This window comes from Tenrec ecaudatus, chromosome X (genome assembly GCF_050624435.1).
Source record: "Tenrec ecaudatus isolate mTenEca1 chromosome X, mTenEca1.hap1, whole genome shotgun sequence".
Taxonomy (NCBI): domain Eukaryota; kingdom Metazoa; phylum Chordata; class Mammalia; order Afrosoricida; family Tenrecidae; genus Tenrec; species Tenrec ecaudatus.
Genome location: NC_134548.1, coordinates 51,644,978 through 51,659,503, shown reverse-complemented (window position 1 = coordinate 51,659,503; position 14,526 = coordinate 51,644,978). Strand labels below are relative to the sequence as shown.

Below are 14,526 nucleotides of genomic sequence, written 5' to 3'. Positions count from 1 at the left end.
GTGAAAAATTACCCTTTCCCTATATATTTCTTACTGTCAAGAAAGCTATGATCCAGCTGAGGATGTCATTGGTGCGACATTTCCCAAAGCATTAGATAATCAATAGATAATGCCACAACTAAGATTGATAAGCATGCAGTGAATGCGACTCCAATGATTTGATTTAGAATCATTAGTAATCCAGAATGTCAGAAAGCTCGTGAAGTCCCTATGTTGGTTCACTGCATGCATTTTACAGCTGAGAACACTCAAAGGAGGGAAAGGAGGGACCTTACCCATGGACTGTCAAAAGAACAAAAAAGTCTGTGTTGGAAGAATTACAACCAGAAAGCTCCTTAAAGGCAAGGTTGGAGAGAATTCATTTCACATACTTTGGACATGTTGTTAGGAGAGAGCAGTCCCTGAAGAAAGATAGCATGCTCGGTAAAGTAGAAGGGCAGTGAAAAAGAGGGAGGCTCCACACAAGACGGGCTTACACAGTACCTACAACAATGGGCTCTAACCAATCATGGGATTCAAATCATTTAACAAGTTTGCCATTCTAACGATCATTTTAAATACAAAAAAGATATACAGAAAGGTAGTTTATCATTTCACACAGTTAAAACTTATATATGAATAATAAAAGAGGCACACAAAATTAGATAATGTTATGAGTTTAAAATATTGATGAAAAATTATTAAGTAATACCTTACCAATTACCTTACCAATAACCAAATACCTTACCAATAACCAATAAAACTGTTACTTAAGATATTTCCATATTTCTTATTTATTGTCCTCCTCACTTGAAATAGTCTTCATTTTTATCTGAGCATCATCACCTGTATGATTTCTCCGTACCCATGTTGTCACTGTAGGAGTAGGACCCTGATTCCTTTAGAGGTAGGCCAATCAGACAATAATCATTGTATTTATTATATTAGAAACAGGCGACTTCTCATTTCTGAACATAGTATGGTCATCTTTGAAAATCTCCTTTCTGCTTCTGCTGAACTTATAGTATTTTGAGCACATGGAACACTTTTGGTAATTGCATAAATCACTCAGAATATTTCTCCTTAGAGGCCTAACACCAAGCGGACATGAATGACGGCGTGCCACCCTCTGGTTGTTTGGCACCTTTTCTCTTTATGTTTACTGAGGTAACAAACACAAGGGAATGAAAATATAGTCATTCATCAAAAGTATAATGAATTTTATGAAATGAAGAAATAAATATAAGCACAATTTCATCTAATTTTTTACCCCTATGGATGGAGTGAACATTAGCAGGGGCGATTACAATACCCTGTTGTGTAGATGAACATTAAATGAGAGTAAGGAATGTACATTTGTGATTTAAAGAGAACCCTCATTACAAGTGCCATTTTAACAACTGGTTCAGCAAACTCAACACCAACAAACAATTTTTACTTCATGTCAGAACAATTGCTGTAAGAATGAGAGGATAGCACAGGATCAGGCAGTGTTTCGTTCTGATATGCATAGACTCTAAATGAGTTGGAACCGATGTGACAGCGCCTAACACCGCCACAACTACCACCAGCCATGGTCCAATGGCTAGATAGAGGTAGAATATAAAACAGACCCCAGGGAAACAGGAAGCACAGAGAGCAAGCACAATAAGTGATGTTACATTATTGGGATTGCAATCAATGACATGAAGCAAAATGCATCTGAATGGAAAATTTATCTGCTCTTAACCCTTCACCTAATTCTAAGTACAAAGTTTAAAAACAAAACAAAACATGAAGGTTCTAATAAAACCCTAAACCAGCAGTTCTCAACCTGTGGGTCGTGACCCCCTTGGAGGTCGAATGACCCTTTCACAGGGGTCGCCCAATTCATAACAGTAGCAAAATTACAGTTATGAAGTAGTAACAAAAATCATTTTATGGCTTGGGGTCACCACAATATGAGGAACTGTATGAAAGGGTCACGGCATTAGGAAGTTTTAGACCCACTTTTAAACCAAACCCCTAACCAAACTCACAACCATCAAAGTTATTCTGACTCTTATCAACCCTATCTATGTAGGTGACCCAAGGACGAAGTTCTGAAGTGAGACAAGGAGGAGGAACGGAACAGGGAACACTGAGAGGAAGTTAAGGGGTGTTACAGTGATTAGCTCTCAATCAATGAGATGAAACAAAACATGGATGAATTATCGGGTGGAAAACTGTTCGGCTCTGTAAAACCTTTACCCCATTCACAACAAAAAGTAAAACAACAAATAAACAATGTGTATAGACCTAGACGGAGAATATGGGCAAGAAACAATAACTTCACAACTTGATGTTTTTATTTAATAAACATTTCTATGATTTGTAAAAAACAAAAAAAAAAACCCAAACAGAACCCAGATCTCCATACTGCCAATCCCGGCTCTTTTCACCATGTCTGTGTCCTCACCAACGACTCTGAAACGTGTGCAGTATCACCTCCACCTGTAAAGGTGTACTATCCACAGAGACACCTGGTAGCAGAACACATTTCTCATTCTCCTTCCATTCATTGGATTGATGTCAGGGCTTTGGGTAGGAGGATGGAATGGCTAGGAAGAGCTGGATGGGCTATTGACTTTAGGTGGTAGTTGTTCTGAGATGTTGCTAAAGTGTGGGGGGCCTTTTGCAAGTGAGACATATTAAAGACTGGGGGGCTTACCTTCTGCTTAGGAGATGTCTTCAGGGGTTGAGACGTACCAGAACAAAGTTCAGAGGACTGGAAGAAGAGACTGCACAGCTTTGGGTTTCCTGGATCCTTAAAAATAAAAAGATAGTGACTTACTCGCTGCTGATTCCTCTGGCTGCCCCTCCTTCAGCCTCCAGGAAGGAACTTGCCACCATGCCCTACCCATACCCAGCGCTCACCCCAGAGCAGAAGAAGGAGCTGTCGGACATTGCCCATCGCGTTGTGGCTCCCGGCAAGGGCATCCTGGCTGCGGATGAGTCCACTGGAAGCACTGCCAAACGGCTGCAGTCCATTGGGACCGAGAACACGGAAGAGAACCACCGCTTCCACCGCCAGCCGCTGCTGAGCGCTGACGACCGGGTGAACCCCTGCATTGGGGCGTCCTCCTCTTCCAGGAAGTCTCTCTACCAGAAGGCGGACGACAGGCGTCCCTTCCCCCAAGTTATCAAAACCAAGGGCTGGATTGTGGGCATGAAGGTCGACAAGGGTGTGGTGCCCCCCGGCAGGAACGAACGGCAAGACCACCACCCAAGGGCTGGACGGACTGTCTGAGCGCTGTGCCCAGTACAAGAAAGATGGCGCTGACTTTGCTAAGTGGCAGTGTGTGCTGAAGATTGGCAAACAGACCCCTCAGCCCTCGCCATCATGGAAAATGCCAACGTGCTGACCCGTTCTGCCCCGACGGCGCCCATGACCTGAAGCGCTGCCAGTATGTCACTGAGAAGGTGCTGGCTGCCGTCTACAAGGCCCTGCGTAACCCCCACGTCTACCTGGAAGGCGCCTTGCTGAAGCCCAATATGGTCACCTCCGGCCAAGCCTGCGCACGGAAGTTTTCCCACGAGGAGATTGCCAGGGCAACCGCACTGCGCAGTACTGCGCCCCCTGCTGCTACAGGGTTCACCTTCCTGTCTCTAGGCCAGAGCGAGGAGGAGGCGCCCTTCAACCTCGACGTCATCAACAAGTGCCCTCTGCTGAAGCCATGGGCCCTGACTTCCTGCTCCCTCAACACTCCAGGCCCCCGCCCCCTCCCATGCCCACCTCTTGATGGGAGGACACCTCCTGGGCTCCAGGCTGCACTTTCCTCTCACTCTCGCCGCCCTTGTGACAGTGGTGTGCGGTGTTGTCAGTGTATGCTAACTCCATCGCCCTTTCCAGCTCACTGCCAATAAACAACGGTTTAAGGGGAAAATATATATAGCAAGCTCATAGACTCCAGACGTTCCCAAGCTAGTCTTTATTCATTGCTGAATAAAATTATTTTTATTTATTTTTCAATCACAATGGATTTCCATTTACAGTGACTTTTCAGGTAAGAAACAGAAGGCCAACTGCAGAAGTAGCTATGAAACCAACACTGCTACACTTTAATGTATCTGCTACACTTTAATGTATCTGGTGACCGGGAAGGTGCTCCCCCAGCTGCCCTTCAGCAGCAGTGGACCGTGCAACGTTAGCTGGCCTTCTTCAAAAGAGCCTGGCAGCACCTAAAACACTGCTGGTACACAACCTCAGAGTCATTCCCATAATAGAGCCCTTTAAAAATAAGCTGGTTTTGTGGATCATAGCTTTCAAATAGTTCAGTTTTAACTCTGCAGATTTTACCTTGATTACCTTTTCCCATCAGAGCTCTCAGATTGCTTTTGTCCATGAATAGTACGCAATCACATGCGGCAAAGTCTTCTTTGGTAATCTGTCAAGCAATGTAAGTCATGCTTCTTCGTGCCATTTTACCCTTGATCATCAGGGGGGCTCCGCTTTCATATGTGGGTGTGGCTGCACTGTCTATTTCCACTTATCTAAATGATTTTGATTAGTGACACGTTTTCTGAGCCCTGCTTCCGCAATAGGGGAACAACAAGTGTAACCTGGGCATACAAGCAGAACAGATTTGTGAGGCTGCTCTGCCACTTTCTCATGCACAGAGTGGTAGTCTTTATTTTCATGATTTTGGCCCATTGTATTGAGTGAGGTGTCAAATGGCAGACCTTCTAAGCAAACTAGAAATAGAGCATCTATGCAAAATAAACCGCTAATTCACAGAGGTGTTGTCACCCTGGGCTCAAGCATAGGAACAATGGTGAGGATGGCACAGGACTGGGCAGAGTTTTGATATGTTGTGCATAGGGTTGCAACCAATTCCCTGGCACCGAACAATAACGTCATACTGACTACTGAAATGCTTTCCTCTCAAATGCTCCCATCACTTTGATTCAAGATTGTTGTAGAATTCCTAGCCAGGGAAATGGGCAAGGAACAACACAGAACTAAGAACATTGTCATTATTTAGAAATGACACGATTACTTACATAAAACACTAAGGAATATACCAAAAAGGTAAAATACACTACAACATGGCTAAAATACCTGAGTTTAGCAAGTTGAATGACACAAGCTCAATATACAAGAATAATAATTGTATTTCTACACTATACTAACAAAACAATTAGAAAATGAAATTGTAAAATACTGTCACTTCAATCACATTAGGTAACATTAGGAGGATAAGTCCAAAAATAATATTAGGATTGCAGTTCATACACGCATGGGCTTATTCTAAATGAAACACATTCAAACATGTGTGTGAGATCAGTGGATTTCAGGCTGAAGACAAGTTCTCTCAGCAATACACTTGTCTTAGTCTCACTAACTCACTGCCATAGAGCTGATTCCAACTCATAGTGACCCTATAGCACAGGGGAGAAGGGCCCCTCTTGGTTTCCAAGACAGTAACTCGGGATGGGACTAGAATGCCTCATCTTCCTCTCAAAGATGGGCCACTAGTTTCAACTACTGACCTTGTGGTTAGACGCCCAACATGTAACCCATTACACCACCAGGGCTCCTATTTAATATCATTAGGGTGTTTTAAAATAAACAAAGAAATCCAAACCAAACAATGGCTTCCAAGGAGATTTTCTGAGTCAGTTAAATTCAAGCCAGAGAAGTCAGTTCAGAAGGTTATAGAAACTATTTTTGTTTTTTTTAGTTTTCAAAGAGGGTAATCTTAACTGATTTTCTCAAAGGCCATAACATGCGCATGGGGTCTTCTGAAGAATTTTAAAGAAAATTGAAAAACACATTGGTGAGAAAAACCCAGGAAAGTTGCACAAATATTTTTTTTCTCCCCCATCAAAACAAGGGACTTGCTCACTCACTGGGAGTAGCCAGGTCTATCCTGTGAAAATTTCATCAGGAATCCTTACCCCACCCACCCACCAGCCCTGATCTTGCCCCTTCAGACTCCTTTTTGTTTCCCAAACTCAAGGAATATTGAAAAAGGAACATGATTTGAAGTCTCTCAAGGATACCAAAACTTCTGTTTTGACATGTGTAAATCAAGAGTACAAAATTCTTCATGGTTGGGTTAGAGATATGGAAATACTGCCTTCAGAAGTATATAGACTCAACCCCTCAGGACCAATATTGAGAGAAGCCATATCAGGAAGAGAAGGGGAAGGTGGAGGGGGGGAAGGCAACCGATCACAGTAATCTATCTATAACCCCTTCCTAGGGGGATGGACAACAAAAAAGTGGGCGAAGGGAGGTATTGGTCAGTGTAAGACATGAAAATAATAATAATAATTTATAAATTGTCAAGAGTTCATGAGGGAGGGAAGGTGGGGTAGGGAGGGAGGGAAATGAGGAGCTGATACCAAGGGCTCAAATAAAAAGAAAATATCTTGAAAATGATGATGGCAACAAATGCACCAATGTGCTTGACACAATGGATGGATGGATGGATTGTGTTAGGAGTTTTATGAGCCCCAATAAAATGATTTTTAAAAGAAGAATTCGTATACAGTGTATACAGGCTCAGATGGAAGATATGTTGAGGAACAATAGCTTCACATTTTGATATTTTTGATGAAGAGTTCTCTGATTTAGCAACAATATGTTTTTATTTGCCCTAAAATATACCTAAGAATAAGTCTATGGATATTTCTGGTATCTCTCAATTCAGTATGATATTAATTTCAACAAAATTATTATTTTTTTATAGTTTTATTGGTGCTTCTACCACACATCATACAATTCAACAGTTCAATCATATCAAAGCATGGTCGTCATCACAATAAATTTTAGCACATTTTCTTCTTCCTGTATTCATTATTATTAATGTGACTATTACTTTTCACTTGTGGAAAAAATATGCACAATAAAATATTCTTCAATTCAACACTTTTTGCATACATATTTCATTGCCATTGATTATACTTGATTATGCAAACATGATTGATATCCTTTTCCAAATTATTCATTAACATAACCTCAATGCCCCTTAAACAGAAACTCTTCCTCCTTCATCCATGGTAACCACAGGTCAAGTTTGGTTTAATTTCTCTTTTCTTTTTCTAGTAGTTTTCTTGATATAATTTTCACATATCATACACTTCCATAGTTAAACCGCTTTTTAAAAGAGTTGCATGTACATCACAACAATCAGTTCTAGTGCTCCCTCCCCACTCCTTCATTCATTGTTTGCTCCCCAATTCACCTTGTCCTCCCCACCTCACCCCCAACCCAGTCTGATAAACCAGTGCATGCGTTATTGTCTCTATGCAGCCACCCTTTCTGTGCTTCATAATCTTGGAAACCTAACAGAAACATTAAAAAACAAAACCGAAAGAAAATAATAATAGTATAAAGGCGGGGGGAAAGGCCACCAACAATATATTAAAAGCCAGGAAAGAAATTTCTATTGTGAAACAAGTGAGAAATATTTGAGCTTAGAGCAAATTCAGATTGGGTCAAGAGGGAGGTCAACTGAATAAGTATCATATAAACCATGGTTTGAGTCACCATAATCAAGTTTACAATAATATCTGATAGTAAAGCTGTTCTAGTCCCTTGCTTGTGGCTAGAGGGGTTTCATCTGACTCGATCCTCTGCAGATGGATTTGGGGCTCCCACTGTTCTCCATAGTCTTCTACAAATTGGGTATTCACAATTTAACCTCTGATACTTTTCCCTTCATCATATTTAGATTTTGTTATTTTCATCATTGGATCACACAGGTTGGTTTGCATCTTCAATGTGGACTTAGTCGATGCCTTGCTTAGATGGCTGCTTAATTGAATATAAGCCTTTAAGAACCCCCAGACACTATTCCAATTGATAGCCAGGCACCATCTACTTTCTTCATCACACTTTGCCATAGCACCCTTATCTTCAGTGATCATTTCATGAAGGTGAGTATCAAACAGGGCCATTTATTAGAACTAACTGTTCTTGAATTGGGACTAGAATTAAGTGTGAGCCCAGAATCCATCTGCTTGTCCACAGGTTATGAACATCAAGCACAACCACCAAAGAAAGCAAACACAAAGTCAGAAATGAAAAGGAAAAAAAATACAAACAAAAAAGACAAACATTGTCAATCATTCCTTTGTGGTATAATGTGGTTGTATTAATAACATCAATAATTTTTCCAATGTCATAGAGGTTAAGGTACTGTTGAGATGGAGAGTTAATGGGAGAATATATAGTCCAACTGTGATTTACAGTCCATGAGATGTTGCTTTGTACAGATTAATCTCTTGATTGAGCTCTGTTTACATTGAGCATAGGGTTTGGTTCTAGGGGAAAATTTACTATATCATTTCTTATAAGGGAAGATCCTTGCCTGCCAGATTAATAGCTGTCATATTACTGCAAGGGGAGCATTGAGATACTCCTTTTATTGTAGCCCACTAAGCCAGGTGTCCTACTCAAGGACCAACTGCCTCCTTTCCACAATCTTGGAGTAGCCATCTTTTGCTTCCTCTCCCATCATGGAGTCCTAAATCCAAGGGGTACAGGTAGTTTTGAGGTAGGGCCTACTTTGTTTCTACATAGAGTCCTCCTGGTGTGGCCCATGGGGGCTGCCATGTTCCCTGTAAGGCTAGCATCTAAGGTCATCCTTGTGCTTAGTCTATGGTGTGGTTCACCCAGGGTTGGGTAGAAACTTATTCAAACCTTAAAACCAGTTTTGTTCTACCTATAGGTTCCCTATAGTTATTGTTTAGCATTCCTTCCTGATGCGAGGTTGTTTTCTCCCCATTTACCCACCGTACCCAGCAACAGAAAACTAATGCCTCCCCACAAATGCAGGTGCGCCCTTCCCCTGGTTTGAACTTGATTTTCCAGTAAGATTCTCCTCTCATTCCTGTGGAGGGCTTATGGATTTGTCGCAGCCTTGTCTCACGGTCTTACAGCAACAAGTGGATGCCCAGCTCCCTTTTTCCCCTTCTCGAAGGAGTGACGCCAGCCGACGTGAGGTCTCTTCTTTCAAGGTGGTTCTTATGAAGTGCACGTGAAGAGCGTGATGTATGGTTCATGATCCGGAGACAGACTTTCTGTCCCTTTGATTGGGATTTGGTTCCTAAGATTAATTTACTTGGTATTTCTTCTTATAGTATTGGACTCATACATTACTGTCCTTTTGTGATCGACCTTATTTCACTCAGCATAATGGTTTCTGGGTCTTTCCGTGTCATGCAGTGTTTCATGCATTCATCACTGTTTTTGTTTTCATCATGGTGCTTAGTCTTCCATTGTGTGTATGTACCATAATTTCTTTACCTATTCTTCAACTGTTGGGCGTTTGGGTTGCTTCCAGATTCTTGCTATTCAACAACATTATTGATAAATCATTTACTCCAGCCTAGTGCATGCCTTTCTACTGCACGCTTCCAGAGTGTGCTTTTTCTATCTACCAAATGCCTTTGATTACCCACCTAATTGGCATACTTTGGGGACAAAGTAGAATGAAATTTATCCAGCCATAACAGTATTCATTTTATTCAATGTAGAAATTGCATGTCTTATTTAAAATAATTATCTTTGATTTTGGGGCTTTAACACTTGACAAAATAGAGTGTATTAAATTCCCAAATAACACAAACAGAAGACACTATAAACTATATTATTTCTACTCACTTTGGCAGCTATGTAACTCAAACGAAGCTAAAGAATAATAGATTAATTTTATTAAATGTATTATATATATAAATATAACTATAGGAGTAACTGAAATAATGCCTTAGGGAGTAGAGCTAAAAGTAGGGAAGCTGTTGGAAATTAAAAGTAAGACAAGGTTGACAGGGAGGGATGAGACCATGGTAGGTGAGAGTCAAATCTGCGTTTCAGCAGCTTGGACAGATATAGGTAGACTATACCATGAGCATGAGATATACTAAACCCAAACCCAGCAAAACAAATTTAATTTGTTAACACAACTATGGCATCACTTATAAGGAAATGTCAGTCTCTTGGTTTTGCATAGATACAGCAAAGAATTAGATTACTTTAGGAATTATTTTAAATAATGCTTTCTGAAAATCTAGCAAAACAATAAATCAGAAAGTGGGAAAATCTAGCAAAACAATAAATCATGCAAACAGTTGTTTCATGAGTTAAATTTGGTGGTTGGGGGGCGGCTTCCTGTAAGTCTTAAATTCAAGACCTGAAACCACCTCCCCTCTGGATGTACTGGTATAAAGGACCCTAGGACACAAGTACAGGAGGATTTTTTTCATCCTCGGGAGCCCCCACTATAAAAAGTCCTCAGGACCAGTGCATTCTAGCCAAAATTTTCTCTGAAAGACTCTCAGAATTTTCTGTGGAAATAGATATTAAAATCCTGTCTACATCACTGAGAAGTATACTGCAATTATGTAAGAGATATTTTTTTCTGTATGTATAATTTTATTCAGAGAGTTTTCTTGTTTGGGGAAATATATCCTGAAGCACTCAGGAGTAAAGGTATCAAATTACTCTCAAATGGTCCAGAATAATTTTTTAAAAGGTTCTGAAGTAATTCAGAAGACAGAGGGGGGGGAGTAAATAAGTCAAAAAAATGTAAACTCTTAGTGAATCTGGGTAAGTGTTTTTCAGAGATCCCTAAGTTTGAAATTATATCTAAAGGAAACATTTCAAAAGAAAAAAAATCTCTAAATCATATACTTTTCAGCATCATTGAGTTACCTACTTGTAGAGTTCACTTTTTAGTGGTTTTAGAGTCTGAACTGGGATTCTTTATATGATAATTTTGGTGATTTATCATCTATACATCCACAACCTAGTGTGTTTTCATCACAGAACTCATTATACTCACTATAGTACCAAGCAAGATTAATCCCTTCAATTAGGCAAAGTTAAACAAACATTTTATCAGGGATAATTTTGTGACCCCTGTTGATATGCTTAAATGGCCCCAGGAAAGCTGATTGCTTCTGTAAACTCCAATTGGGAAGAATTGACAATGGATAAAAGCAATCATGTTTACCTAAATGTTGTTAGAGGGTGAATCTTTCATTTTATGAATATTTGAAAGGTGAGACTATAGAAGGGAGGGCAAAGAAGATGTCACAGTAGAGGTTGGAAGATAATACCATTAGGAAATAACAGTAATAATAAAATCTTTATTGCTGAAGCCACCCTGAATCTTATGTTCTAAACTGCACAGTGGAAAGAGTTTTCTCCTTTTAATGTGGTAGATAAAAGAAATAACACTCAAAATAATTCTCAGCATAAAATATACACGAAAAGGAAGAAATAAGTCCAATCTTGATGAGGTATTGAGCCCAGGATTGGTACAATGTCTAGAGAGAGAGAGGGAGAGAGAGAGAGAGAGAGAGAGAGAGAGAGAGAGAGAGAGAGAGAGAGAGAGAGAGAATTTGCTCTTTGAATTGGAATATTAAATTCAGTGTGGCTTAATTTCTTTATCTTTGATGCAATGTGTTTATTGATACATTCTTTAAAATATGTGGTCATTTCTCAAACTAGAGTTTCACTGAGTGAAAAGGTACACAGAAATAGTCAGCAGCGTAGGCTAATGACTACGTTCTTCACAGGAAGCTAAATGACCTATGATCTAGCTTCAAAACTCATATATTTCTGCACTGTATTGATCAAAGCAATTTGAAATTAACCCATATTCAAAGGCAGAGGATGCAGATCACACAACTCCAAGAGAAGAGCCTACCTTTCCAAAAAACCAAAAAATGAACTGCATTGCCATCCAGTTTATTCTGACTCAGAAAGAACCCATAGGACAGGAGAGAACTATCCCTGTGGGTTTCCAAGATTGTAAGTCTTTATGGAGTAGAGAGACTCATCTTTCTCCCACAGAGTGATTGGGGGTTTAGAACAAGTGACCTTGAAGTTAGAAGGTGTGGTAGTTACATAATCTGTTGTAAATTTGAGACTTAAGATTGGAGGGATGGAATCTAAATGAGGTGATGACCTCATTTAGAGACACTATGGATATAAATAGCTCGCTGGAAGCTGGACACATGGACAAGACACATGGAGCTACATTAGAGCCCCGGAGTTGAAGGAGCCACATGGAGACCCCTGCAAGCACTGAGATGCTTATACCACTACTGGATCCACAAGACTTTCCACCCACTGGCCAATGATCTTTCTTCCTGCATTCAGCGTCATTGCATGTGCTGTGTGTATCTAAAGAAGAATTTACAGCCTGGTAATGGACATATGGGCTAATATCGGATTTATGGACTTAACCTGGACTGGGCTGGGATGTTTTCTTAATGTACAATTGCTCTTTGATAAAGAGTTTTCTCTTATACACATATGAGTGTCCATGAATTTGTTTCTCTAGTCAACCAAGACTAACATAGAGGCCAATGTGTAACCACTACACCACTAGGTGCTGAAATTTGTGGCCATTTAAACATATATACATATTTAAATGCCACACTGCATGTGTGTGTGCATGCTTGTGCCTCAGCACTGTCTGTAGTCACCACCCATTCATATTTGTACAATGGTCGGTTCCTAATCATTTCCATGATATTCTTTAGTCAGGTATTAAATTAGTATCCTATTGCTATTATAACAAATTACCATAAACTTATTGACTTAAAATAGCACATTTTAATATGATAATTCTGGAGGTCAGGAGTCTAAAATGAGTTTTGCAAGACTAAAGTCAAAGCTTCAGCAGAGCTGTCTATCTTCTAGAAACTTTAGGGGGAATCTTTTCCTTTGCATCTTCCAATTTCGTGGGACCACCTAGAAATTGATCAAACATGCAATCAAGATGCATTGATAACTATTGGCGATTGAAATGCAAGAGTTGAAAACAAAGAAAGGAACAGTCTTTGGAAAATATGGGCTTGGTGATGGAAACAAAGCTAGAGATCGTATGATAGAATTTTGTAAAACCAACAACTTGTTCATAGCAAATACTTTTTTTTTAACAACGCAAAGGTGATTATACACATGGACTTCTCCAGATAGAATATACATAAATCAAGCTGACTACATCTGTGGGAAGAGAAGATGGAGAAGGTCAGTATCAACAGCTAAAATCTGTGGAACAGAGCATCAATTGCTCATATGTAAATTCAGATTAAAACTGAAGAAACTTAAAACAATTCCACCAGAGCAAAAATGTGATGTTGGGTCCATCCCACCTGAATTTTGGGAAAGTCTCAAGAACAGGTTTGATGCATTGAACATTGCTGACAGAAGACCTGCTTTGGGATGACATCAAGAACATCACTTATGAAGAAAGCAAAGGGTCATTAAAAAAAGACAGGAAAGAAAGAAAAGGTATAAGTGGTTGTCAGAAGAGACTCTGGAACTTTCTCTTAATCGTAGAGCAGCTAAAGCAAATAGAAGAAATTATGAAGTCAAAGACCGAATAGAAATTTTCAAAGGGCAGCTCGAGAAGACTAAGACAAATATAATGAAATGTGCAAAGACCTACAATTAGAAAGCCCAAAGTGAAGAACACACTCAGCACATATCTTAAACTGAAAGAATTCAAGAGAAAATTCAAGGCTCAATACTGAACGATTCTAAGGGCAAAATATTGAATGATGCAGGAAGCATTAAAAAATGGAAAAAATACACAGTTACTGTACCAGAAAGAACCAGTCTTCATTCCACCGTTTCAGGAGGCTGTTTATGAGTAAGAACCAACGGTGCTGAAGGAAGAAGTTCAAGCTTCACTGAAATCGTTAGTTAAAAAGAAGCCTCCAGGAATTGATGGGATACACATTAAAATGTTTCAAAAAGAACACCTGGAAGCACTCACTCACTCACTCACCTCGGCCACTAAATTTAGGAGACTTGGCCAACTGACTGGAAAAGATCAAGATTTGTACCCATTACAAAGAAAGGTGACTCAATAGATTGGTCAAACTATAGAACAATACCATTGATATCACATACCAGTAAAATTTTGCTGAAGATCATCTAATAACAGTCATAACAGTACATTGATAAGGAGCTGCCATAAGCTCAGACATGATTCAGAAGAGGAAGTCGAACAAGAGATATATATTGCTGATGTCAGATGGATCTTGGCTGAGCGCAGAGAATACCAGAAAGTAGTTTACCTGTGTTTTAATAAGTATGCAAAAGTATTTGACTGTGTGGATCATAATAAACTATGGATAACCTTGAGAAGAATAGGAATTCCAGAACACTTCATTGTACTTATGCAAAACTTGTGCATAGATCAAGAAGCAGTTGTGTGAAAAGAAAGGAATACTTCATGGTTCAAATCAGGAAAACTGTGTGACAGGGTCATATTTTCTCACAATATTTATTCAGTCTTTAAGCTAAGCAGATCATCAAGGAAGATCTGTGATATGAAGAAGAAAAAGATATGAAGAAGAATGTGTCACCAGATTGGAAGAAGGCTTATTACCAACCTATGATATGCAAATGACACAACCTTGCTTGCTGAAAGTGAGGAGGACTTGAAGCACTTGCTGATGAAGACTAAGGATTGCAGCCTTCAGTATGGTGTACAATTCAATATAAAGACCAGAATCCTCACAACCGAATCAATAGGTAACATCATGATAAACAGA

The 14,526-nt window shown here is 39.7% G+C and overlaps 2 pseudogenes; one reads left to right on the top strand and one right to left on the bottom strand.

Moving 5' to 3' along the window:
- Window positions 1-2,826: 2,826 nt before the first annotated feature.
- On the top strand, window positions 2,827-3,864 carry LOC142433339 (fructose-bisphosphate aldolase A pseudogene; annotated as a pseudogene).
- A 281-nt stretch (window positions 3,865-4,145) lies between these two features.
- On the bottom strand, window positions 4,146-4,651 carry LOC142433338 (low molecular weight phosphotyrosine protein phosphatase pseudogene; annotated as a pseudogene).
- Window positions 4,652-14,526: the final 9,875 nt, after the last annotated feature.